This window comes from Dendrobates tinctorius, unplaced genomic scaffold, assembly GCF_039654945.1.
Source record: "Dendrobates tinctorius isolate UK_male_01 unplaced genomic scaffold, ASM3965494v1 ptg000155l, whole genome shotgun sequence".
NCBI classification, from domain to species: domain Eukaryota; kingdom Metazoa; phylum Chordata; class Amphibia; order Anura; family Dendrobatidae; genus Dendrobates; species Dendrobates tinctorius.
Window position 1 is genome coordinate 15,429,240 of NW_027361822.1, and position 27,549 is coordinate 15,456,788.

The following is a 27,549-nucleotide window of genomic DNA, read 5'->3' on the forward strand; positions in this document are numbered from 1 at the left end:
ACCTACAGAACCACACATCTTCCAACATAAGGGAGACAGATTTTTAGACCCATGTGCCAGTCTGTCAGGAGTCTAGTACCATCTCATATGGATTTTTTTCAGTTGCTCTAAGTGAGTTATGCATCGCGGTGATTTAAGAAACCAACTAGAAGCCTCATGCCATTGCAATGATGAAAAAGAGAGGCCAAAATCTTGTTTCCATCTCATATACGACCACTGCTCTGCATGACTGGAGATAGCAAGAATTTTATAAATTATAAAGAGGCCCTTTGAGAACCTATCAGTTCCATCAAAGAATTTCCCAAAGAGGAGCAATTTAGGTTCCTTATCAAATAAATGAAGAGGGCTGAGGAAGTGCCTAATTTGAAGATATTGATAGAAAAAAATCCATTTTAATTTATGCAATTTAACTAAGAATTCAAAGGAAACTAGATGTGTATTTCCTTAAGGAAGTACAGATAGCGGTTTGAAATGGTGCCCGGGCTGCCCCTTTAAGAGAGACTTGCCTGCTGCCCCTGCAAGACTTTCAACTCAGGATCCGTTTTAACTGTGGGTGCCTCTCAGGGGCCACTATGGCCTCAGGGTCTGATTTGGTGGGTTGGGCCCCTCAGGATCTGATTCGGTGGCCTGGGCTCCTCAGGGCTTGAATTGATAGCCGGGATCCCTCTGGGTCCGATTTTGTGGGTGTGGCCCCTCAGAGTCCGATTTTGTGGGTGTGGCCCCTCAGGGTCCGATTTTGTGGGTGTGGCCCCTCAGGGTCCGATTTTGTGGGTGGGGCCCCTCAGGGTCCGTTTTTGTGGTTAGGGCCCCTCAGGGTCTGATTTTGTGGGTGGGGCCCCTCAGGGTCCGATTTTGAGGCCGGGGCCCCTCAGGGTCTGATTTTGTGGGTGGGGCTCCTCAGGGTCTGATTTTGTGGCCGGGGCCCCTCAGGGTCTGATTTTGTGGCCGGGGCCCCTCAGGGTCTGATTTTGTGGTTGGGGCCCCTCAGGGTCTGATTTTGTGGCCGGGGCCCCTCAGGGTCCGATTTTGTGGGTGGGGCCCCTTAGGGTCTGATTTTGTGGGCGGAGCCCCTCTGGGTCCAATTTGGTGGGCGGGGCCACTCTGGGTCCGATTTGGTGGACGGGGCCCCTCAGGGTCCGATTTGGTGGGCGGGGCCACTCTGGGTCCGATTTGGTGGGCAGGGCCCCTAAGGGGCTGATTTGGTGGGTGGGGCCCCTCGGGGTCTGATTTTGTGGGTGGGGCCCCTCAGGGTCTGATTTGGTGGGTGGGGCTCCTCAGGGTCTGATTTGGTGAGCGGGCCCCTCAGGGTCTGATTTGGTGGGCTGGGCCACTCTGGGTCTAATTTGGTGGGCGGTGCCTTTCAGGGTCTGATTTGGTGGGCGGGGCCCTCAGGGTCAGATTTGGTGGGCGGGGCCACTCTGGGTCCGATTTGGTGGGCGGGGCCACTCTGGGTCCGATTTGGTGGGCGGGGACACTCTGGGTCCGATTTGGTGGGCGGGGACACTCTGGGTCCGATTTGGAGGCCAGGGTGGCTCAGCCTCCGATTTGGAGGCTGGGGTGGCTCAGCCTCCGATTTGGAGCCTGGGGTCACTCAGCTTTCGATTTGGCGCGCCGGCCCTTTAAGACTCATTTCGGTGCGCCGGCCCTTTAAGAATCACTTTGGCGCGTCGGTCCTTTAAGAGCCAGTTTGGCTCACTGGGCTTCTAAATCCACTTTGGCGCATATTCTCTCCCAGGGGCATGCGTCATGTGATGAAGCTAGATTTGCATTTGTGCTGTGGGTTTCGCTGTAAGAGCTGAAATTATCTGGCAGAAACTGTGCCCTGGGGGGTCATGTAAAGTTCAGAGACGTTGGCATAGTAACTGGGTCTGCCTGCGCATATCAATTAGCTTAACTGCCATTTGAATCGCCTCAGAGCATGTTTTCCCTGAGGCAACATTTTCCCATTGAAATGCATTGAGGCAGTAGTGTAGCTACCGGGGGGGCAGAGGGGGCGGTCGCCCCGGGCCCCGTGCTCTGAGGGGGCCCACCCGGATTTACACTGTAATTACTGTATCTGCGTCAGAGAGGGACAATCGATCATCTCCCTGCTCTGCCGCTGCTACCATATGTTGTCTTCTCCAGCTGCCACAGGACCTGTGATGAGGTCACAGAAGGGGAGGAGTCGAGGTCACATGATCAGGGGGCTCTCTGTATGCAGGACTCTGCAGTGCTGGTTGTCATGGTGCTGGATGAAGGGAAGTTTCTGTGTGGGGTAAGGAGAACTTTACAGGGTGGATGTAGCAGAGCCGTGTGTATACGAGGTGTATAATAATAATAATAATAATAATCTTTATATAGCGCCAACATATTCCGCAGCGCTTTACAGTTGAACAGTTTCAAACACAACAGTCATAAGTAACAACGTTAACAATACAATAATTAAAGCGAAATAAGACGACCCTGCTTGTGGAGCTTACAATCTACAATAAGGTGGGGGAGATACAAAGCATAGGTTTGTATTTACAATGATGTATTTACAATGACGGTCCAGCCATATATGGATATATGTATCCGTGTACGGAGCAAAGCCGCGTGTGTATGGGGTGTACGGAGCAGAGCCGCGTGTGTATGAGGTTTGCGGAGCCATGTGTGTACGAGGTGTATAGAGCATGGCCACGTGTGTACAAGTTGCACGGAGCAGAGCCGCATGTGTACAAGGTTTACGGAGTGAAACCATGTGTGTACGGAGTGGAGCTGCGTGTGTGCGAGGTGTACGGAGCGGAGCCGCGTGTGTGCGAGGTGTATGGAGGAGCGGAGCCACGTGTGTGCGAGGTGTATGGAGGAGCGGAGCCACGTGTGTGCGAGGTGTATGGAGGAGCGGAGCCGCGTGTGTGCGAGGTGTATGGAGGAGCGGAGCCACGTGTGTGCAAGGTGTATGGAGGAGCGGAGCCGCGTGTGTACGAGGTGTACGTAGCAAAGCCGCGTGTGTACGAGGTGTACAGAGCGTGGCCACGTGTGTATAAGGTGTATGGAGCAGAGCCGCATGTGTGCAAGGTTTACGGAGTGAAGCCATGTGTGTACGGAGTGGCGCCATGTGTGTACGAGGCATAGAAAGAAGAACCATGCGTGTATGAGGTGTATGGTGGGGAGCATTCATACCTCCCAACCGTCTCGATTTTGAGAGAGAGTCTGCCCCTATCAAGAGCTTACTTTTCCCGCGGACACAGAAGTACACGGCAGAGCCCCGAGGAGCACTTTAAAATTTGCATGTGACGTTCCACCAGAAGTGACGTGCTGGAAGCTGACCAGAAATGAGGTAATTTCAGGAGTAGATTGTGACGGAACCATGGAGGCACCTCAGGGAATGCTTCAGAGCCATCACCGTCTCCGACAGCGCGGACAGCGGGATCACCTTGGACTCGGTGATGTCGGGCATATGAGCGGATCATGATATGTCCTGCACCGGGAGGCTCAGGTGGGCACTACAATGGGAGCCGGGCTGCTATAGTACAGTATCTTTATAGAATCTTTCTCTCTCTCTTTCTTTCTCTCTTTCTTTCTCTTTCTTTCTCTCTATTCTTTCTTTCTCTCTCTGTTCTTTCTTTCCCCTCTTCCTTTTTCTCTCTGTTCTTTCTTTTGCTCTGTTCTTTCTTTCTTTCCCCTCTTTCTCTCTAATCTTTATTTCTCTCTGTTCTTTCTTTTTCTCGCTTCTTTCTCTCTGTTCTTTCTTTCTTTCTTTCCCCTCTTTCTTTTTCTTTAATCTTTCTCTCTCTAATCTTTCTTTCTCTCTAATCTTTCTTTCTCTCTCTGTTATTTCTTTCTCTCTCTCTGTTATTTCTCTCTGTTCTTCCTTTCTCTCTCTGTTCTATCTTTCTTTCTCTTTGTTCTTTCTTTCTCTCGCTCTGTTCTTTCCTCTCTTTCTCTCTCTGTTCTTTTTCTCTCTGTTCTTTCTTTCTCTATAATGTAGCCCCCTTCATATGGTATAATTCAGCCCCCCCAAAGATTATAATGTAGCCACTTCAGAATATAATGCAGCCCCCCTCATAGAGTATCATTCTGCCCCCCTCATGGGGTATCATGCTGCCCTCCCTTATACGGGGTATCATGCTGCACCCCCTCATGTGGGGTATCATACTACCCCCTCATACGGGGTACCATGCTGCCCCCTCCTCATATGGGGTATATCATGCTGCCCCCTTCATACGGGTATTATGCTGCCTCCCCCCCATACGGGGTATCATAATCAAGCAACCAGGACTCAATACAGTGGGGAAAAAAAGTATTTAGTCAGTCAGCAATAGTGCAAGTTCCACCACTTAAAAAGATGAGAGACGTCTGTAATTTACATCATAGGTAGACCACAACTATGGGAGACAAACTGAGAAAAAAAAATCCAGAAAATCACATTGTCTGTTTTTTTTTTCATTTTATTTGCATATTATGGTGGAAAATAAGTATTTGGTCAGAAACAAGCAATCAAGATTTCTGGCTCTCACAGACCTGTAACTTCTTCTTCAAGAGTCTCCTCTTTCCTCCACTCATTACCTGTAGTAATGGCACCTGTTTAAACTTGTTATCAGTATAAAAAGACACCTGTGCACACCCTCAAACAGTCTGACTCCAAACTCCACTATGGTGAAGACCAAAGAACTGTCAAAGGACACCAGAAACAAAATTGTAGCCCTGCACCAGGCTGGGAAGACTGAATCTGCAATAGCCAACCAGCTTGGAGTGAAGAAATCAACTGTGGGAGCAATAATTAGAAAATGGAAGACATACAAGACCACTGATAATCTCCCTCGATCTGGTGCTCCACGCAAAATCCCACCCCGTGGGGTCAGAATGATCACAAGAACGGTGAGCAAAAATCCCAGAACCACGCGGGGGGACCTAGTGAATGAACTGCAGAGAGCTGGGACCAATGTAACAAGGCCTACCATAAGTAACACACTATGCCACCATGGACTCAGATCCTGCAGTGCCAGACGTGTCCCACTGCTTAAGCCTGTACATGTCCGGGCCCGTCTGAAGTTTGCTAGAGAGCATTTGGCTGATCCAGAGGAGTTTTGGGAGAATGTCCTATGGTCTGATGAAACCAAACTGGAACTGTTTGGTAGAAACACAACTTGTCGTGTTTGGAGGAAAAAGAATACTGAGTTGCATCCATCAAACACCATACCTACTGTAAAGCATGGTGGTGGAAACATCATGCTTTGGGGCTGTTTCTGTGCAAAGGGGCCAGGACGACTGATCCGGGTACATGAAAGAATGAATGGGGCCATGTATCGTGAGATTTTGAGTGCAAACCTCCTTCCATCAGCAAGGGCATTGAAGATGAAATGTGGCTGGGTCTTTCAACATGACAATGATCCAAAGCACACCGCCAGGGCAACGAAGGAGTGGCTTCGTAAGAAGCATTTCAAGGTCCTGGAGTGGCCTAGCCAGTCTCCAGATCTCAACCCTATAGAAAACCTTTGGAGGGAGTTGAAAGTCCGTGTTGCCAAGCGAAAAGCCAAAAACATCACTGCTCTAGAGGAGATCTGCATGGAGGAATGGGCCAACATACCAACAACAGTGTGTGGCAACCTTGTGAAGACTTACAGAAAACGTTTGACCTCTGTCATTGCCAACAAAGGATATATCACAAAGTATTGAGATGAAATTTTGTTTCTGACCAAATACTTATTTTCCACCATAATATGCAAATAAAATGAAAAAAAAACAGACAATGTGATTTTCTGGATTTTTTTTTCTCAGTTTGTCTCCCATAGTTGAGGTCTACCTATGATGTAAATTACAGACGCCTCTCATCTTTTTAAGTGGTGGAACTTGCACTATTGCTGACTGACTAAATACTTTTTTTCCCCACTGTATATAAATTAAAAGAAAAAAATTATACTCACCACTCCTCGCTCCCACGCTGATTTCGACGACTGCTCTGCTCTGATGTCAGGAGCTGTGCTGAAGTCAGACCGGCACACAGCGGGGTCGCGACACATCGCGCACCCGCTGTATGTCAGAGGAAGAGGGTAATGATGGGAGAGGGAGCGTCATGTGATGCTCCACCTTCCATTATTGCTGCACGCACTGGAGGGCTGCGCTGACGCCGCAATAATGGAATATATATATATTATATAGATTATTTTTGTCAATAGCGCGGTCATATGCTGAGGTTCTCTGGTTAGGGGCCCACTCAGAAGTTTCGCCCACCCTGAGCCAAAACCCTAGCTACACCTCTGCATTGAGGAAAATGTTTTTTCAAATGCAATTTGCGCAAAAGCTACAAATCCGATCGACACGAAAATTACTTAGCACACCACTCGTGGACGCTGGCTTCGAAACGGCACCTCAAGGGAGTCTGTGCGTGTAGCGGTTCGGACCGCATTAATTGCGGAAAATCCACTGAATGATAAGAAGAAGAAGAAGAAGTTATCAGCGTTCGGATTACAATATAGTGGTTTCTTCAAAGCACTATAATTAGTAATTTGTTTTGAAATAAATCTGCCAGGGAAGTAATCACTAGATCAACCCAACTACAAATGTTAAGGAAAGGAACATGGGCCTCCAGTGCCCTAATAGAGATTACTGCAAGGGAGGGGATATCTACAGACTTTGCCCAATTTCTCCAAAGAGTTAAGGATGACATCATAGTTGGGAGAGCTGGGGCAAATCAAGTAGGGGAAAGTACCTCCGCTTACAAGAGGCTCCTAGTAGAACCCCACCATGCAAATAAATTTTCAATTTGAAGCCATCTGTGGGAAGATACTTGAGAACACCAGACCTTAGTACCCTCTAGAATTGCTGCCTTATGGTAAGGTAGAACATTAGGTGAATCCAACCCCCCTTGTTTATAACCGTGAAACATAGAGCTGTAAACTACCCTCGCCCTCTTTTTTGCCCATATTAATTTCCTGATAAGGGACTGGAGCTTTTAAATTAGTGACCTAGGCAATCTTAATGGGACACAGCGAAATACACTTTCTTGTATGATACAAAATTGTGCCTATTCCCAATTGAATGGATGCATTAATACTACATTCCCCCAGATATCCCAGGATACACGTTTTTGGTTTCGTCCAAATGTACATTAAACACCTCTCCGACCAATTTATTCACATCATCCCATAGCCCCCCAAGCTTGGGGCATGACCAAAACATATGTAATAGGTCAGCTTCTTCTATACTACATCTCGGGCATTCATCTTCACTTCTGAACTTCATTTTTTTCATCATCTTTGGTGTCCTATAAGCCCTATGAATAAGGAACAACTGGGATCTTCTCTGAGCTGTTTATTGTCTCGGCCAAGCAGGATGACTGGGCATCCTTGCTGCCGCGGGTGGAGCTTGCGCTGAATAATGCTGTAGCCGATTCCACTGGACAAACCCGATTCCTCCTTAACTATGGCCAGCATCCGTGGGTTCCTGTGCTGATGCCTGTGTCTTCCACCTACTCTAGAGAGGCAGACTGGGCAGTGGATGCATGTGACATTTGGGACCGCAGACAGGATGCCATTCGTGCCTCCAAGGAGAGAATGAGGGTTTCCGCTCCAACCTTTCCTCCTGTCGACTTTGAGTGGCTCTCCGCTCGTAATATCAGGCTGCGAGTTGAGTCCACTAAGTTTGCGCCTCGCTATATAGGTTCCTTATAATAATAATAATACATTTTATTTCTATAGCGCCGACATATTCCGCAGCACTTTACATTTCAGAGGGGATTTGTACAGACAATAGACATTACAGCATAACAATAATCACATAGATTATAACAAATACCAAGAGGAATGAGGGCCCTGCTCGCAAGCTTACAATCTATGAGGAAGGAGGTAGACACGAAAGGTGGGTGGTAGCAGTTGCCCTGATTGTATGGACCAGCCATAATGTTAAGTGTGTAACAGTACAGACACAGAGGGCTAATGGATGCATAAAGCATGTGGGAACATGATGTGGGGAACCTGCTTATGGTAAAACTTTTGGCTGTGCCACACAGAGGTAGATTAGGTTAATGTGTTGAGGCGATAGGCCAGTCTGAATAAATGCGTTTTCAGGGCACGCTTAAAATTGTGGGGATTGGGGACTAATCGTATTGACCTGGGAAGTGCATTCCAAAGAATTGGCGCAGCACATGTAAAGTCTTGGAGACGCGAGTGGGAGGTTCTGATTATTGAGGATGTTAACCTCAGGTCATCAGCAGAACTGAGGGCGCAGGTAGGGTGGTATACTGAAACAAGGGAGGAGATGTAGGGTGGTGCTGATCCATGGAGGGCTTTGTGGGTGAGGGTAATAAGTTTATACTGAATTCTGGAGTGGATGGGTAGCCAGTGTAATGACTGGCACAAGGTAGAGGCATCGGTGTAACGATTGGTGAGGAATATGATCCTGGCTGCAGCATTCAAGACTGATTGGAGAGGGCAGAGTTTTGTAAGAGGGAGACCGATTAGAAGAGAGTTACAATAGTCGAGATGAGAATGAATAAGAGAAACAGTAAGAGTTTTTGCAGAGTCAAAAGTAAGAAAAGGTCGAATTCTAGAAATGTTTTTTGAGGTGCAGATGACAAGAGCGAGCCAGTGATTGATTGTGGGGGGCAAAGGAAAGCTCGGAGTCAAGTATGACCCCAAGACAGAGGGCATGTTGCTGGGGAGTAATAGTGGAACCACACACAGAAATGGCAATGTCGGGTATAGGTACATTAGTAGAGGGAGGAAACACAAGGAGTTCAGTCTTTGACAGGTTCAGTTTCAAATATAGTGAGGACATGATGTTAGGCACAGCGTTTAGACAATCGCCGGTATTTTCTAGAAAGGCTGGCGTGATGTCAGGAGAAGAAGCGTATAATTGGGTGTCAGCAGCATAGAGATGGTACTGGAAACCAAATCTACTGATTGTTTGACCAATAGGGGCAGTGTACAAGGAGAAGAGGAGGGGGCCTAGAACCGATCCTTGAGGAACCCTAACAGTAAGGGGAAGGTGAGAGGAGGAACCTGCAAAAGATACAGTAAAGGAGCGGTCAGAGTCAGAGAGATAGGAGGAGAACCAGGAGAGAATGGTGTCCTTGAGGCCAATGGAATGGAGCATAGTGAGGAGGAGCTGATGATCCACAGTGCTGAATGCTGCAGAGAGATCCAAGAGAATTAGCATGGAGTAATGACCATTTGATTTAGCTGTTAGTAGATCATTAGAGACTTTAGTGAGGGCAGTTTCAGTGGAGTGTAAAGAGCGGAAACTGGATTGGAGAGGGTCGACAAGAGAGTTATCAAAGAGATGGCAGATAAGACGGGAGTGGACCAGGCGTTCCAGGAGTTTAGAGATGAAGGGAAGATTAGAGACAGGTCTATAGTTAGTGGCACAGTTTTGGTCGAGGGATGGTTTTTTAAGTAGTGGATGTATGATGGCATGCTTAAATGAGGAGGGAAAGATACCAGAAGAGAGAGAGAGAGAGGTTAAATATTTTAGTTAGGTGAAGGGTGACAGCAGGGGAAAGGGACTGGAGGAGATGTGACGGAAATGGGTCACTGGTGCAAGTGGTTAGGCAAGAAGATGCAAGGAGCCTGCTTACTTCTTCTGTGACTGGTTCAAAATCAGAGAGTGAGCTAGATGCAGTGGGTGAGGGAGGACCGTGCATGGTATGAGGTGATTGGAAGATAATTTCCTGTCGAAACTGGTCAATTTTTTCTTTGAAGTAATTGGCCAGATCGTCAGCTCGGAGCTCCGTGGTTGGGGCCTGTACTCTTGGGTTGAGTAGTGAATGAAAAGTGTCAAAGAGACGTTTCGGGTTATTGGACAGTGAGGTGATGAGGGTGTTGAAATAGGTTTGTTTGGAGAGGTGAAGGGCAGTGTTGTATGTTCTAAGCATAAACTTAAAATGGATGAAATCTTCGTGTAGATTGGATTTTCTCCACAGACGTTCAGCGCACCTGGAGCACCGCTGCAGGAAACGTGTTTGCAGGGTGTGCCAGGGTTGTCACCGTCTGTGTTGTGGTGTTCTATTTATGGGGGGTGCAAATTCATCCAGGGTGTTTAATTGTAATGCTTCAATGCAGAATCAAGACATGAGAGGGAGGAGATAGGGGCCAATGAAGACGGCAAGTTCTTCATAAGTTTCTGGGTGTTAATGGCCTGTATGTTTCTATAAGTATGGTCAGTGGGGGTGACCTGAGCAGCCTGGCAGTTCTTTATAGAGAATGAAAGAAGATTGTGGTCAGAGAGCGGGAGAGGGGAGTTTGCAAAATCATCCACTGCACAAAGCCGAGAGAAGACCAAGTCGAGGGAGTTTCCGTCTTCATGCATTGGATAATTAGTAAGCTGCGAAAGGCCAAATGAGGAGGTTAGAGATAAAAGGTGAGTAGCAGATGGGGAGAGGGGAAGAGCGATGGGGATGTTGAAATCTCCCATGATGAAGGTAGGGATGTCACAGGAGAGAAAATGTGGAAGCCAAGTGGCAAAATGATCCAGGAACTGATGGGAGGGGACGGGAGGACGATACACCACCACCACTCGCATGGAGAAGGGGGTGTAGAGTCTGACGGCATGGACCTCAAAAGAAGGGAAGACTAGTGAGGGTAGTTGAGGGATAACCTGAAAGTTACATTTTGGTGACAGGAGCAGACCAACACCTCCACCTGCTCTATTGTCTGATCTTGGGGTATGAGAGAAGTGTAGTCCCCCGTATGAAAGAGCAGCAGCAGCGGTAGTGTCTGACTGCTGGATCCAGGTTTCAGTAAGAGCCAGGAGGTTAAGAGAATTAGAAAGGAAAAAGTCATGAGAGAAGGAGAGTTTGCTACACACTGAGCGAGAATTCCAAAGTACACAATTAAGAAAGACAGATGGCATGCAGGGAATATTAATAAGATTAGATGAGTTTCTGAGTGTAGCAGTTGGGGGGTTTGACTTTCTATAACATGGGGGACCAGGGTTGGGAGCAATGTCCCCTGCGACTAGGAGAAGGAGGATAGAAAGAGTGAGCAGATGGTTAAGTGATTTGTGAGAGCGTCTCTTATGTTGAATGGTGGGACTGACTGGATCTGTGCCATTTAACCCCTTCATGACCCATCCTATTTTGACCTTAATAACCTGGCCATTTTTGGCAATATTGACCAGTGTCCCTTTATGAGGTAATAACTCAGGAACGCTTCAACGGATCCTAGCGATTCTGTGATTGTTTTTTCATGACATATTGGGCTTCATGTTAGTGGTAAATTTAGGTTGATAATGTTTGCATTTATTTGTGAAAAAAACGGAAATTTGTACTGCCATGTCACATATACGCTAATTCAGGGATGCACAACATTTTTTTGCTCCAAGGGCCACATTGCTATACTGAACCAATCCCAGCGACCACAAAAAAGTAATGAGGTACATACGTGAATACATCACTAGAAAATTTTCACATTTTGAATTTTTACTCCGTTAAACCAGAGAGTTATGTGACACAAAATAGTTAATAAATAACATTTCCCACATGTCTACATCAGCACAATTTTGGAAACAAATTTTTTTTTTGTTGAGAAGTTAAAAGGGTTAAAAGTTGACCAGCAATTTCTCATTTTTACAACAAAACTTACAAAACCATTTTTTTTAAGGGACCACCTCACATTTGAAGTCACTTTGAGGGGTCTATATGGCAGAAAATACCCAAAAGTGACACCATTCTAAAAACTGCACCCCTCAAGCTACTCAAAACTACATTCAAGAAGATTATTAACCCTTTAGGTGCCTCACAGCAACTAAAGCAATGTGGAAGGAAAAAATGAACATTTTAATTTTTCCAACAAAAATTTTCTTTTAGCATCAATTTTTTCATTTTCACATGGGCAACAGGATAAATTGGATCCTAAAATTTGTTGGCCTATTTCTCCTCAGTACACCAATACCTCATATGTGGTTATAAACCACTGTTTGGGCGCACGGCAGGGCACGGAAGGAAAGGAGCACCATTTGACTTTTTGAATGGAAAATATGCTGGAATATTTAGCGGTTGCCATGTCGAGTTTGGAGAGTCCCTGTGTGCCTAAACATTGGAGCTCCCCCACAAGTGACCCCATTTTGGAAACTAGTCCCTCCAAGGAACTTATCTAGATGCATAGCGAGCACTTTGAACCGCCAGGTGCTTCACAAATTGATCCGTAAAAAAAAAGGACTTTTTTTCACAAAAATTTTCTTTTAGCCTCAGTTTTTTCATTTTCACATGGGCAATGGGATAAAATGGATCCTAAAATTTGTTGGGCAATTTCTCCTGAGTGCACCGATACCTCATATGTGGTCATAAACCACTGTTTGGGCACACGGCAGGGTCCCAAAGGGAAGGAGCACCATTTGACTTTTTGAATGGAAAATTAGCTCCAATCGTTAGTGGACCCATGTCGTGTTTGGAGAGCCCCTGTGTACCTAAACATTGGAGCTCCCCCACAAGTGACCCCATTTTGGAAACTAGACCACCCAAGGAACTTATCTAGATGTGTGGTGAGCACTTTGAACCCCCAAGTGCTTCACAGATGTTTATGACGCAGAGCAGTGAAAATAAAAAATAATTTTTTTTCCTCAAAAATGATTTTTTAGCCCGCTATTTTTTATTTTCACAAGCCTAACAGGAGAAATTGGACCACAAAAGTTGTTGACCAATTTGTCCTGAGTACACAGATACCCCATATGTCAGGGGAAACCACTGTTTGGGCGCATGGGAGAGCTCAGAAGGGAAGGAGCGCGATTTTGGAATGCAGACTGATGGAATGTTCTGCGGGCATCATGTTGTTTGCAGAGCCCCTGATGTGCCTAAACAGTAGAAACCCCCCACAAGTAACCCCATTTTGGAAACTAGACCCCCCAAGGAGCTTATCTAGATGTGTACTGAGCACTTTGAACCCCCAAATGCTTCACAGAAGTTTATAAACGCAGAGCCATGAAAATAAAAAATCTTTTTTTTTCCTCAAAAATGATTTTTTAGCCCGCTATTTTTTATTTTCACAAGGGTAACAGGATAAATTGGACCCCTAATGTTCAGTTTGTCCTGAGTACGCTGGCACCCCACATGTGGGGGGGAACCACTGTTTGGGCGCACGGCAGGGCTCAGAAGGGAAGGAGCGCCATTTGACTTTTTGAATGAAAAATTAGCTCCAATCGTTAGCGGACACCATGTCGTGTTTGGAGAGCCCCTGTGTGCCTAAACTTTGGCGCTCCCCCACAAATCACCCCATTTTGGAAACTAGACCCCCTAAGGAAGTTATCTAGATGCATAGTGAGCACTTTGAACCCCCAGGTGCTTTACAGAAGTGTATAACGCAGAGCTGTGAAAATAAAAATATTTTTTTCCTCAAAAAATGATTTTTTAGCCAGCTATTTTTTATTTTCACAATAGTAACAGGAGAAATTGGACCCCAAAAGTTGTTGTCCAGTTTGTCCTGAGTACGCTGTTACCCAATATGTGGGGAGGAACCACTGTTTGGGCACACGTCGGGGCTCGGAAGGGAAGTTGTGATGTTTTGAAATACCGACTTGATGGAATGGTCTGCGGGCGTCATGTTACGTTTGCAGAGTCCCTGATGTGCCTAAACAATGGAAACCCCCCACAAGTGACCCCATTTTGGAAACTAGACCACCCAAGGAACTTATCTAGATATGTGGTGAGCACTTTGAACCCCCAAGTGCTTCACAGAAGTTTATATCACAGAACCGTGAAAATAAAAAATCTTTTTTTCCTCAAAAAATGATTTTTTTAGCCCGCAATTTTTTATTTTCACAAGATTAACAGGATAAATTTGACCCCAAAAGTTGTTGTCCAGTTTGTCCTGAGTACGCTGGTACCCCATATGTGGGGGGGGACCACTGTTTGGGCACACATCGGGGCTTGGAAGGGAAGTAGTGACGTTTTGAAATACGGACTTGATGGAATGGTCTGCGGGCGTCATGTTACGTTTCCAGAGCCTCTGATGTGCCTAAACAGTGGAAACCCCCCACAAGTGACCCCATTTTGGAAACTAGACCACCCAAGGAACATACATAGATATATGGTGAGCACTTTGAACCCCCAAGTGCTTCACAGAAGTTTATAACTCAGAGCCGTGAAAATAAAAAAATCATTTTTTTCACAAAAATCATTTTTGGGCACCCAATTTTTTATTTTCCCAAGGGTAACAGGAGAAATTAGACCCCCAAAGTTGTTGTGCAACTTTTCCTGAGTACGCTGATACCCCATATATGGGGGTAAACCACTGTTTGGGCACACGTCGGGGCTCGGAATGGAGGGAGTGCTGTTTGACATTTTGAACGCAAAATTGCCTGGAATAAATCGTGGCGCCATGTCGCGTTCGGAGACCCCGTGATGTGCCTAAACAGTGGAAACCCCTCAATTCTAACTCCAACTCTAACCCCAACACACCCCTAACCCTACCCTAATAATAACCCTAACCACAACCCTAACGCCAACACACCCCTAACCCTAATCCCAACCCACCCCTAACCCTAATTCCAGCCCTAACCCTAATTCCAGCCCTAACCCTAATTCCAGCCCTAACCCTAATTCCAGCCCTAACCCTAATTCCAGCCCTAACCCTAATTCCAGCCCTAACCCTAATTCCAGCCCTAACCCTAATTCCAGCCCTAACCCTAATTCCAGCCCTAACCCTAATTCCAGCCCTAACCCTAATTCCAGCCCTAACCCTATTTCCAGCCCTAACCCTATCTATAACCCTAATTCCAGCCCTAACCCTAATTCCAGCCCTAACCCTAATTCCAGCCCTAACCCTAATTCCAGCCCTAACCCTAATTCCAGCCCTAACCCTAATTCCAGCCCTAACCCTATTTCCAGCCCTAACCCTATTTCCAACCCTAACCCTATCTATAACCCTAATTCCAGCCCTAACCCTAATTCCAGCCCTAACCCTAATTCCAGCCCTAACCCTAATTCCAGCCCTAACCCTAATTCCAGCCCTAACCCTAATTCCAGCCCTAACCCTAATTCCAGCCCTAACCCTATTTCCAACCCTAACCCTATCTATAACCCTAATTCCAACCCTAACCCTAGTTCGAACCCTAAATGGAAAAAAAAAATATTTTATTTATTTTATAATTTGCGCCTGGCTATGGGGGGTGATAAAAAAGGGGGTGTATTTACTTTTTTTTCATTTTGATCACTGTGAGAGTGTATCACAGTGATCAAAATGAAAAATGAACGGGCAGCTGGCAAATTCATGGGCGCCGCCATCTTGGACAATGGCAGGCGCACTGCGCATGCGCCCGCCATTTTGCAAGATTGCGGCGACCATGATGCGGATGGCGGGACACCGGGAGCCACAGCGGGACACCGGGAGCACCATCGGAGGTACCCGGGGGATCGGAATTTGGGAGGGAGCGATAGGAAAGGGAGGGGGAGCAGATGATGATGACGGCGGCGATTGATCGCCGCCATCCATCAGTGGTGGGGGCCGATCGGCCCTGCCAGTCGGTGTGGGGGGGTCGGGTGTCGGTGTCCAGCCATGTCCGATGCTATTGCAGCATCGGCCATGGCTGGATTGTAATATTTCACCAAATTTAATTGGTGAAATATTACAAATTGCTCTGATTGGCTATTAAAAGTGAAACAGCCAATCAGAGCAATCGTAGGCACGTGGGGGCTAAGCCACGCCCCCTGGGATTAACCATAGAGTGTCCTCTGTGTGCGGGTCGGGTGACCTTTCAGTGACCCTGGTCACCCGACCCGCAGGGGGGCTATTTATAGCATGACACCTACGTAGGCATCATGGGTCGTTTGGGCACAATTTTTCATGACGCCAACTTCATGGGTCGTGAAGGGGTTAACAATGTGAAAAGAGCGTGAGTGCTATACATAGGACAGGAAAGGAGTGAGGGGCCAATATGGATGGAGTGTAGAGAGTTAATGCCAGGGCGGTGGATGTGTGAATGCAGCGGCCAGGATATAAATTACACAAATGCATATGGTATATATTTGTTGTACTCCAAATGTACAGGGAGTAGGTGTATATAAGTGTCTTACCTGTCTCCTGCCCTGTCTACCTGCCATGTTGTAACTGCCAGTACCTTGATACATGTACTTCGATTATATTTGCATAAATGCCCCCTGCATAAATGCTCCCCCAAGCTATGTCTGAATATATAGGAGGCTAAGGCTTAGTTTTTTTTTGGTGCTCTCTCTCTTCTCATTAATCAAACTAAATTGAGACAGCAAGACCCAATAAAATGTTGTGGCCAAATAAACAGATGTCCAGCACTACATGGATCATAAAGCACTTTTAAAAGCTTCTTGACCACACAACATAAGGGGACAAGCAGAGTAAGTTGAAATAACTATATACCATATATAAGCTTGCATAGTTGAAAACACATATATAGCATTCAGGATTAACTGCTTGCTGACATTGAATGGAGTGGAGAAACACAGGAGTTGATTCAGAGCAGAGATTGAAAGAGCTGGTTACCAGATATAAGCTTGCATAGTTGAAAACACATATATAGCATTTAGGATTAACTGCTTGCTGACTTTGAATGGAGTGGGGAAACACAGGAGTTGATTCAGAGCAGAGATTGAAAGAGCTGGTTACCTGTATGGAGAGAATAGAGATGCGTGTCACATTCATCCATGTTATAACTGCCAGTACTTCCATACATGTACTTCGATTACATGTGCATAAATGCCCCCTTCAAGGTCCTGAAACAAGTTAACCCTGTGGTTTATCATCTGGCCCTTCCTCCATGCCTTGATTTCACCGACACCTTTCATGTGTCCCTCCTAAAGCCTGTTCACATGTCCCGATTTTCTGAATCATCTGTTGGGACATCGGGCTCGTCTACGGACGATTATGAGGTGAACACCATTGTTGGGTGCAAGGTGGTACGTGGCAAAAAGTACTATCTGGTGCACTGGAAGGGTCATGGCCCAGAGGACAGGACCTGGGAACCTATTGAGCACATTGGTGCTCCTCAGCTCATTGCAGCTTTTGAGCGTAGTGAGGCCCAAGGAGGGGGGGTAATGTTAGGTGTCAAGTTCCCTCACTGCACACGGGGAATCTCATGCCATGTCCTCTGCGGTCTCCCATTCTTCTGCAGCCACAGAGGTTCCTGCTCAGGAGAGACGTCGGTCCCAGCATCTTGCTCAGGCTAATGCTATGTGTCTGGTGGTTGCTGATGCAGCCCCAGGTTCAGCTTTAGCTTTCAGCATGAGTCAGCGGCGAGCAGATGCTCCTGTAACGAAGTCCTGCTTTTCTCCATCTGAGCATGCCTGTGAGATGACCGCTCATTGGTGGTCCTAGGTCACATGCTCAGGTCCTCAAGCAGCTCGGATTGGGCCATTAGGAAGGTCCCGGAAGGCTGCTGTTATAAAAGGATCGCACGGCCGTGCACTAGTATAGACAATATGAAGTGTGTGTTGTATGCACGGATGAATGTCTCTGGTGACTGACTCATTATGAAACCCCTACCCTTGGTACACATGTGTTGATCAGCCTTGCCAGGTAGTGCCTTGGCTGATAGTGCAGGTAAGAGGCAGAGTCAGGGCATAGCTTCAGCGCCAAGTAGTGGCTTTGCCAGTACGCCACTGAGTACTTGGTTGTACTCCCCAGTATCCAGCGTCTATTTGTGGCATTCGCAGTTGTAACGCCGTGCGCCTAGAGAGGCTCTTACCCTACGTCTTTGAGGCAGAGTCTTGTGACCTTACACTAGCGCTGACTCAGCTGTGACAGTTAACAGGGTACGGCATCTGTGTTATGCAGTACCATGGCTCTGTGAAGCAACAAAGCCCGTCGCTATTACATACTGGGTGGCGTTTAACCCACGTGTGTCCAGTGCGATACCGCCATTTAGTGTCCGCCATTAACAGCAGTTAACATCTCTGCACGATGGACCCTGGGCTGCGAATGCACCTTATTACCATCTTTTATTATTTCTTTAATTATTATTATTATTATTTCTTTCTTCTTTAAGCAGAAGATCGACAATATCAGACAAACCTTTGGCCCGCAGCCCCCAATGCCCCTCTTAGCCGCTCAGCCCTGTTCTTCAAAAGCCAGCTTCTCCACCATGACAGAAGATCAGCTCTCCACCCTTCTGTCAAGATCACACCTCACCACTTGTGCCCTCGACCCACTCCCGTCTCACCTCATCCCTAACTTGGCCACAGTCTTCATCCCATCTCTAACACACCTCTTCAACCTTTCACTTACAAATGGGGTCTTTCCCTCATCCTTCAAACATGCCTCAATCACACCCATCCTCAAAAAGCCCTCCCTTGATCCATCCTCTATGTCTAACTATCGCCCGATATCTCTTCTCCCTTACGCCTCAAAACTACTGGAACAGCATGTATATCTTGAACTGTCCTCCCACCTCTCCTCCTGTTCCCTCTTTGACCGGTTATAATCTGGCTTCCGACCGCATCACTCAACTGAAACTGCCCTAACTAATGTCACTAACGACTTACTAACCGCCAAGAGCAAACGATACTACTCTGTCCTCCTTCTCCTGGACCTGTCCTCTGCCTTCGACACCGTAGACCACAGACTCTCTCATCTCTTGACATCACAGACCTGGCCCTATCCTGGATCTCGTCATACCTAACAGACCGAACATTTAGTGTCTCCCTCTCACACACCACCTCATCACCTTGCCCCCTGTCTGTTGGTGTTCCTCAAGGCTCTGTCCTAGGACCCCTACTATTCTCCATCTACACCTTTGGCGTGGGACAGCTCATAGAATCCTACGGTTTGCAGTACCACCTCTATGCCGATGACACGCAGATCTACCTATCTGGACCCAACCTCGCCTCCTTACTGACTGAGATCCCACAATGTCTGTCTGCCATCTCAGCCTTCTTCTCTGCTCGCTTTCTCAAACTGAACATGGACAAAACAGAATTCATCATCTTTCCCCCATCTCACTCTATACCCCTCCACCAGACCTATCCATCAATGTCAATGGCTGCTCTCTTTCCCCAGTCCCGCACGCTCGGTGCCTTGGGGTGATCCTCGACTCTGCGCTCTCTTTCAAACCACATATCCAAGCCCTCGCCTCCTCCTGCCACCTCAAACTCAAAAATATTTCCCGGATCCGCTCATTCCTCAACCATGAAACCACAAAAACACTAGTGCATGCTCTTATCATCTCCCACCTCGACTACTGCAACCTCCTACTCTCTGGCCTCCCCTCTAGCACTCTGGCTCCACTCCAGTCCATCCTACACGCTGCTGCCCGCCTAATCCACCTGTCTCCCCGCTGTTCCCCAGCCTCCCCCCTATGCCAGGCCCTTCACTGGCTTCCTATTGCCCAGAGGCTACAATTCAAAACCCTAACCATGACATACAAAGCCATCCACAACCTGTCTCCTCCATACATCTGTGACATGGTCTCTAGGTACCTACCCGCACGCAACCTTTGATCATCTCAAGATCTCCTTCTCTACTCCCCCCTTATCTCTTCTTCCCACAACCGCATACAAGACTTCTCCCGTGCTTCCCCCATACTCTGGAGCTCTCTGCGCAACACATCAGACTATCACCATCAACGGAAACCTTCAAGAAGAACCTGAAGACCCACCTGCTCTGACAAGCCTACAGCCTGCAATGATCCTCGGTCTACTGAACCACCGCATGACCTGCTCTACCCTCTCCTACTGTATCCTCACCCATCCCTGTAGACTGTGAGCCCTCGCGGGCAGGGTCCCCTCTCCTTATGTACTTATGTGTCCCTTGTCTTACACATGTTTATTATACTTGTCTATATTTCCCCTTTTCACATGTAAAGCGCCATGGAATAAATGGCGGTATATAAATGCATAATAATAATAATTATTATTATTTGGTGCATTCTGCCAGCCCTAACAGGGTTGGAGTTAGAATCGGGAGGTTTCCACAGTTTAGGTACATCCAAATGCGACATGGCGCCACTATTGATTCCAACCAATTTTGCGTTCAAAAAGTCAATTGGTGCTCCCTCCCTTCTAAGCCCTGCCATGTGCCCAAACAGTGGCTTTCCCCCACATACGGGGTATTGGAATAATCTGGAGAAATTGCACAACATATTTTGTGGTCCATATTCAACTGATACCATTGTGAAAATAAGAAAAAATTTAGTTCCAAAGTAAATTTTTTGTGAAAGAGGTGTACGGCGCCGAGCAGCGTGTGTACGAGGTGTGCTGAGCAGAGCCGTGTGTGTACGTGTACGGAGCTGAGTCGCATGTGCACGAGGTGTACAGAGCGGAGCTGTGTGTATGATGTGTATGGAGCGGAGCCGTGTGTGTACGATATGTACGGAGCAGAGATGTGTGTATGGAGCCGAGCCGTGTGTATATGAGGTGTGCTGAGGTGAGCTGTGTGTATGAGGTGTACGTAGCAGAGTCGCCTGTGTATGAGGTGTATGGAGCCGAGCCGCAGGTGTACGGAGCCGAGCCATGTGTGTACAAGGTGTACGGAGCCAAGCTGTGTCTGGACACAGCCTCAGTGTTCAGGCTCAGAACTTCTTATTCGTGTGCAGTGAGCTGAGGTGTATGAGCACCAGCCTCACCAAGGATATTGCACACAATCCCTCCCATTCACCAGACCAAAACGCCACTCCTGCCCCCAGACATGACGTGGCAGGCACCAGACCAGAGCGCCTCTCCTGGCTTCAGACATGTAATGGTAGACAACAAACCAGACGGCTCGTACACACACGGCTCCACTCTGTACATTTTGTACACAAGCGGCTACACTCCGTACACCCCATACACACACAACTCCACTCCTTAGACCTCGTACACGTGGCTCCGCACACCTTGTACACACGTGGCTCCACTCTGTACATCTCGTACACAAGCGGCTACACTCTGTACACCTTGTACACCCCGTACACACACGGCTCCGCTCTGTACATCTCATACACAAGTGGCTACACTCCGTACACCTTGTACACCTCGTACACAAACGACTCCGCACACCTCGTACACAGACGGCTCCAATTCGTTCACCTCGTACACACACTGCTCTGCTCCATACACCTTGTACACACACTGCTCCGCTCCGTACACCTCGTACACACACGGCTCTGCTACATCCACCCTGTAAACCCCTCCTGACCCCACACAGAAACTTCCCCTCATCCAGCACCATGACAACCAGCACAGCAGAGTCCTGCATACACTGAGGCCCCTGATCATGTGACCCCTGACTCCTCCCCTCCTGTGACCTCATCCCAGGTCCTGTGCGCACAGAGCAGCCATATATGTGGTGTGCGGCTCTGCAGGTGGAGGTAGGTGCTGGAGATTCCCCATTACTGGGCTGCACAGGGGGCAGTAACCCCTCCATTCCCGGAGATAGCGCCCCCTGCAGGTGGAGGTAGGTGCTGGAGATTCCCCATTACTGGGCTGCACAGGGGGCTGTAACCCCTCCATTCCCGGAGATAGCGCCCCCTGCAGGTGGAGGTAGGTGCTGGAGATTCCCCATTACTGGGCTGCACAGGGGGCAGTAACCCCTCCATTCCCGGAGATAGCGCCCCCTGCAGGTGGAGGTAGGTGCTGGAGATTCCCCATTACTGGGCTGCACAGGGGGCAGTAACCCCTCCATTCCCGGAGATAGCGCCCCCTGTAGGTGGAGGTAGGTGCTGGAGATTCCCCATTACTGGGCACAGGGGGCAGTAACCCCTCCATTCCCGGAGATACCGCCCCCTGCAGGTGGAGGTAGGTGCTGGAGATTCCCCATTGCTAAGAACTATAACGCTTTCTTCCCTCTCCACTGATAGATACATGCAACCCATCTATGAAGAAGCGGAAGTCAGGAGACACATATTGCTCCCATTGTACAGTGACCCAGTCTGACACACAGTATAATGTCCCCACAGTGCCGCCATCCCCCACACAGTATAATTTCTCCACACTGCCACCATCTCCCCACACACACACAGTATAATGTCCCCATAGTGCCCCCATCCCCCCCACACACAAAGTACACCATGTTCCAAATTTTTATGCAAATTGTATTTAACTGTCATAGTTTTTTTTTTTTTTTTTCAATGAAACCCATTGATGGTATTGTGTCTAAGGGTTCTTTGGATCGCTGAAATCTATCTCAGATACCTGTGATAATTAATTTGCCATGTGAGGCCAATAAAAGGAACACTGGATGTTCCACACTATTGAGCAGGCCACAGTTTTCAAGTAACATGGGAAAAAGGATTTCTCTGCTGCCTAAATCATCAAATAGTGCAATGCCTTGGTCAAGGGATGAAAACATTAGATATTTCCTGAAAACTTAAGTGTGATCATCGTACTGTTAGGAGATTTGTGGGTGATTCTGAGCACAGTTGTGTTTGTGCTGATAAAGGCAGAATGAGGAAGGTTTCTGCCAGGCAAGTTCATCGGATTAAGAGAGTGGCTGCTAAAAAGCCATTACAAATCAGCAGACAGATATGTGAAGCTGCTGGTGCCTCTGGAGTCCCTCGAACCTCAAGGTTTAGGATCCTTCAAAGGCTTGCTGTGGTGCATAAACCTACTATTCGGCCACCCCTAAACAGTGCTCGCAAGTAGAAATGGTTGCAGTGGTCCCAGACATACATGAAGATTAATTTTCAAACAGTCTTGCTTACTGATGAGTGTCGAGCAACCCTGGATGATCCAGATGGATTGAGTAGTGGATGGTTGGTGGATGGCCACCATGTCCCAACAAGGCTGCAACATCAGCAAGGAGGTGGAGGAGTCATGTTTTGGGCCGGAATCATGGGGAAACAGCTGGTAGGGCCCTTTAAGGTTCCTGAAGGTGTGAAAATGACCTCTGCAAAGTATATAGAGTTTCTGACAGCTTTCTTCCATGGTATAAAAAGCAGAAACGTGCCTTCAGGAGCAAAATCCTCTTCATGCATGACAATGCACCATCTCATGCTGCAAAGAATACCTCTGAGTCATTGACTGCTATAGGCATAAAAGGAGATAAACTCATGGTGTGGCCACCATCTTCCCCTGACCTCAACCCTATAGAGAACCTTTGGAGTATCATCAAGCAAATGATCAATGAGGGTGGGAGGCAGCTCACATCAAAACAGCAGCTCTGGGAGGCGATTCTGACTTCATGCAAAGAAATACAAGCAGAAACTCTCCAAAAACTCACAAGTTCAATGGATGCAAGAATTATGAAGGTGATATCAAAGAAGGGTTCCTATGTTAACATGTAACTTGGCCTGTTAGGATGTTTTGGAGTTAAATACCTTTTTTGTTTGGTGAATGTGACCTCCTAATGCTGCAAATTCCACAAATGAGCATTTTCAGTTCTTTAAAACATATCAAATGTTTAGAAATTCTACTGGGCCTAATAATTTGGAACAGTGATTTATGAGTTTTTATTCATTTTGGAGATTATACTGTTATTATTGGGAGGTTTCTTCAATAAAATTCGACGTATACTCTAACGGGTGATGACTTTTACTTGACTGACTGTCATTTGCACCGACCATTTAGGAAAATCAGAGAAAATTATAATGTGAATAATAATTTGGAACATGGTGTATAATGTCCCCACCGTGCCACCGTCCCCCCACACAGTATAATGTCCCCACAGTGCCACTATCTCACCATACACAGTATAATGTCCCCACAGTGCCAGAATCCCCCACACACAGTATAATGTCCCCACAGTGCCATCATCCCCCCCACACACAGTATAATGTCCCCGCAGTGCCACCATCCCCCCACACACAGTATAATGTCCCCACAGTTCCACCATCCAGCCACACACAGTATAATGTCCCCACAGTTCCACCATCCAGCCACACACAGTATAATGTCCTCACAGTGCCGCCATGCACCCACACACAGTATAATGTCCCCACAGTGGTACCATCCCCCACACATAGGATAATGTCCCCACAGTGCCGCCATCCACTCACACACAATATAGTGTCACCACACTGCTGCCATCCTCCCACAAACACAGTATAATGTCCCCACAGTGCCACCATCCCCCCACACACAGTATAATGTCCCCACAGTGCCACCATCCCCCCACACACAGTATAATGTCCCCACAGTGCCACCATCCCCACACACAGTATAATGTCCCCGCAGTGCCAGCATCCCCCACACACAGTATAATGTCCCCACAGTGCCGCCATCCACTCACACACAATATAGTGTCACCACACTGCTGCCATCCTCCCACAAACACAGTATAATGTCCCCACAGTGCCACCATCCCCCCACACACAGTATAATGTCCCCGCAGTGCCAGCATGCCCCACACACAGTATAATGTCCCCGCAGTGCCAGCATGCCCCACACACAGTATAATGTCCCAACAGTTCCACCATCCCCCCACACACAGTATAATGTCCCCACAGTGCCACCATCCCCCCACACACAGTATAATGTCCCCGCAGTGCCAGCATGCCCCACACACAGTATAATGTCCACACAGTTCCACCATCCAGCCACACACAGAATAATGTTCCCACAGTGCTACCATCCCCCACACATAGGATAATGTCCCCACAGTGCCGCCATCCACTCACACACAATATAGTGTCACCACACTGCTGCCATCCTCCCACAAACACAGTATAATGTCCACAGTTCTACCATCCCCTAACTCACATTCTGATAATACAAAATGCCCCCACAGTACGATACCACCCACCTCACCCCATGCCCCCTTCTTCCCATTCCTGATACAGATGACCCCAGGACACAGCACCGACCTCCTGGATCAGTTTCCCAAGTCTGGATCTGTTGCCCCCGGGCCTGTGCTGTAGATGTGTGAGGGGCTGTTATCTGCGGTGGGGGCTGTACATTGTAATGGAGACATTCTGGGGACAGATCATCCTAGAAATAGAACTTTTTAGTTTTTCTGTCAAAATTCTTCTTATTAAGGGGAATGTTTACAATATTATGGGGGAATGGATAAAAATACAAAATTGAAACAGTATTATAATAAACAGTAATTATATGAAAACTGTAACCAGGAGAAAATGATTGGGAAGAGGGATAGGAGAAGATGGTTTGTTAGATTAATATAGACTTCTTTAAAGAAAGAGAAAGGAAAATTGGAAAATGAAAGGGTAGAAAAAGAAAGAGTGAAGGAATATAGGAATGGAAGTGAGAAAATGTCAAAGGGGAAACAAAATAATCTGTACGCAACATCCTCAAGGGAAAAGTATAAGAAAAACAACGTATGAGATATTTTGAATTAATATTAGTATTAATATTTTGTCATATTAACATGAAGTCTGATAAAGAAAGGACAAGCCAGTTAGATAAAAGGCTCTTTTTTAGAGTAAAAATTGTTTTCCAATGTGTTTTCAATAAATCATTTCTTAGTGCATGAGATAATTTGAATGAATTATGAATGCAAATGTTTTTCAATAATTTCAGAGAGTAATGGGAGATTAAGAGATTTCCACTTTTGTGTAATTTTTGATAACAAGTATATGTAGTGCGATCAGTCTATGTATTATTATTTATTAGATTTTGCTCATATAGCGCTATCATATTCCGCAGCGCTTTACAGACATTATCGGCACTGTCTACAATGGGACTCACAGTCTAGATTCCCTATCAGTATGTCTTTGGAGTATGGGAGGAAACCGGAGTGCCCGGAGGAAACCCACGCGAACACCGGGAGAACATGCAAACTCCTTACACATGTTGTCCTTGGTGAGATTTGAACTCAGGACCCCAGCGCTGCAAGGCCAGATTGTTCTGTAATTATCTTATTTAGTTTAACTGGTGTAAAATACCAGCAATTTATAAATAATAATTTGGCTAAATTGAAGGATAATTTCAGTCTGAAAGTTTACTATATTGTTGAGTTTGGGACCAATAATTAGAGGTGAGCACTTTACAATCCCATAACCTTTCCATTTCTCAGTTGGGAAGAGCGGGTTGGAATATGTGGATTGGTATTTTTTCTAGTGAAAGATTGTTTGGCTTGTTTCGTTTTGTAGTTTTTTTTCCATACTAACATGGTTGAGGATTATAGCGGATGATCTGGTAGTGGAATAGAGGAGTCTGATAAGAAAGAGAGAATTTGGGATGGCAACGGTGAGTTGTTCTTACACAATTTCTCCATCCTTGTTGAGGAGGATTCTCCCATTTCCGAAAACCAATTGTTACTTTGTAACAGAATATTAGCTTCATGATATGCTTGAATATTTGGTAGTCCTATACCTCCTTTTCTGTTATTTTTAAATAACCTATTAAAGGCTGGTAACTGACGTCAATGTACCCATCCAGGTCTCTTTCATGTGGCGCCTGCGACGGGCACATTGACGTCAGCCACCAGCCTCTGATAGGTCGGTGGCCAAGTTAACTATTGCTCGGACGCACATTTAGTTGAAACCATCGGTCCGCCTCCACATTTTGTTCAGAGGTCCGTCAAGGCCCTGAGGCCCACCGGAGAATTCACTGATGTCCTGGTGTGCCAGTCCGACCCTATCTGTGGTAAACGGAATGACCGATCGCAAGTGATTATTACTACCTCACTTTTCCTTAATTTTTTTATATACCAGTTGCTTGTTTTTTTCAGTATCTATTTGGGCAGTCTTTAGGGGTATGTAGCTTTAATGCTTTTAGCACAGTGGTTTTTGTTTGGAATTCCATATCTACCGTATGTTGTCATGAGAATACCTTGACAGAGTGAGGTCAAACGATCGCAGGGACTGATGACACATACACCTGCGATAGTTAGAAAGGATTCACCGTCCTACTAGCAGTTCTGGCTTTTTTACTCTGGTGCTACAAGGGTTTAAACTGCTTAGTTTGACTTAGTTCATTACTCACACCAGGTATAAGAACCCTCCTACTTGCTTCTGACCTTGCCAGTCATAATTACCACTAACTGATTTGGAGTTGAAGAAGAGAGTTCACTGTTTGGAGTAGGTGGTTGGAGAGTTTTCAGTAGATTGCTGCATGGAGTTGGTTTGCATGTTTATCCCTATTTCCTCCCATTTGGTTTCTTCCTTCTTATTCCACCCGTTTCCCACTCTGCTGTTGTCACGGCACAGTTGACAGAAATCTTGGGGCTAGGTGATCCTTCCCTATCCTTAAAGCTAGGGGCACACTAGCTATCCCTGTTCCCTGGATTTCTTCTGATGGTGAGGATGCTGGGGCCATGTACCTTACTGAGCTCCTAAATCAGTCCTTATCTGTCCCCTCCTCCACCCAGGGAACTGGGAAATAGCAGGCGTACAAGGATAAATGAAAATACTAATCATACAAATATGCTCTCATGGACAACAGAGAGGAACACTGGGAAGTATAGGAAGGAAAAAACAAATAGGAGAGGGTGAGGATATACACACATCACCAAGCAACAATAGAACAACACTTCAAAAGCCTTCTTAAACTACCATACCTCTGACTCCAGATCCAGGCTGTACAAAACTAACATTGGTAATCTCTGCTTGCCAGAGGTGAGTACATATATAGCAGAGGGGACTAGCCAATGCTGTACAGCTGAGAACATCAGTGCAAGAGTACAAAAAAATCAAACAACGCGGCCTTCTGGCTACTCTCTGTCATGGTAAACCCGTGACAGTTGATTTGTAAATGTATTTGTATGATTGTAGCTATCTTCTATCTCTGTGTGGAGACACGGGGGGGGGGGGGGGTCA

General features: G+C 46.8%; 1 protein-coding gene and 1 pseudogene across 1 annotated transcript in view; both read left to right on the top strand.

Moving 5' to 3' along the window:
• Positions 1–27,549, top strand: part of LOC141051131 (uncharacterized) — an 82,205-nt pseudogene that overhangs the window by 16,690 nt on the left and 37,966 nt on the right.
• The window catches only part of LOC141051114 (oocyte zinc finger protein XlCOF29-like), a 43,035-nt gene continuing 36,620 nt past the window's right edge, over positions 21,135–27,549 (top strand). The window contains exon 1 of the mRNA XM_073548000.1: positions 21,135–21,204. The gene's annotated coding sequence lies outside the window, so the exon portion shown is untranslated. The remainder of the gene's footprint in view (positions 21,205–27,549) is intronic.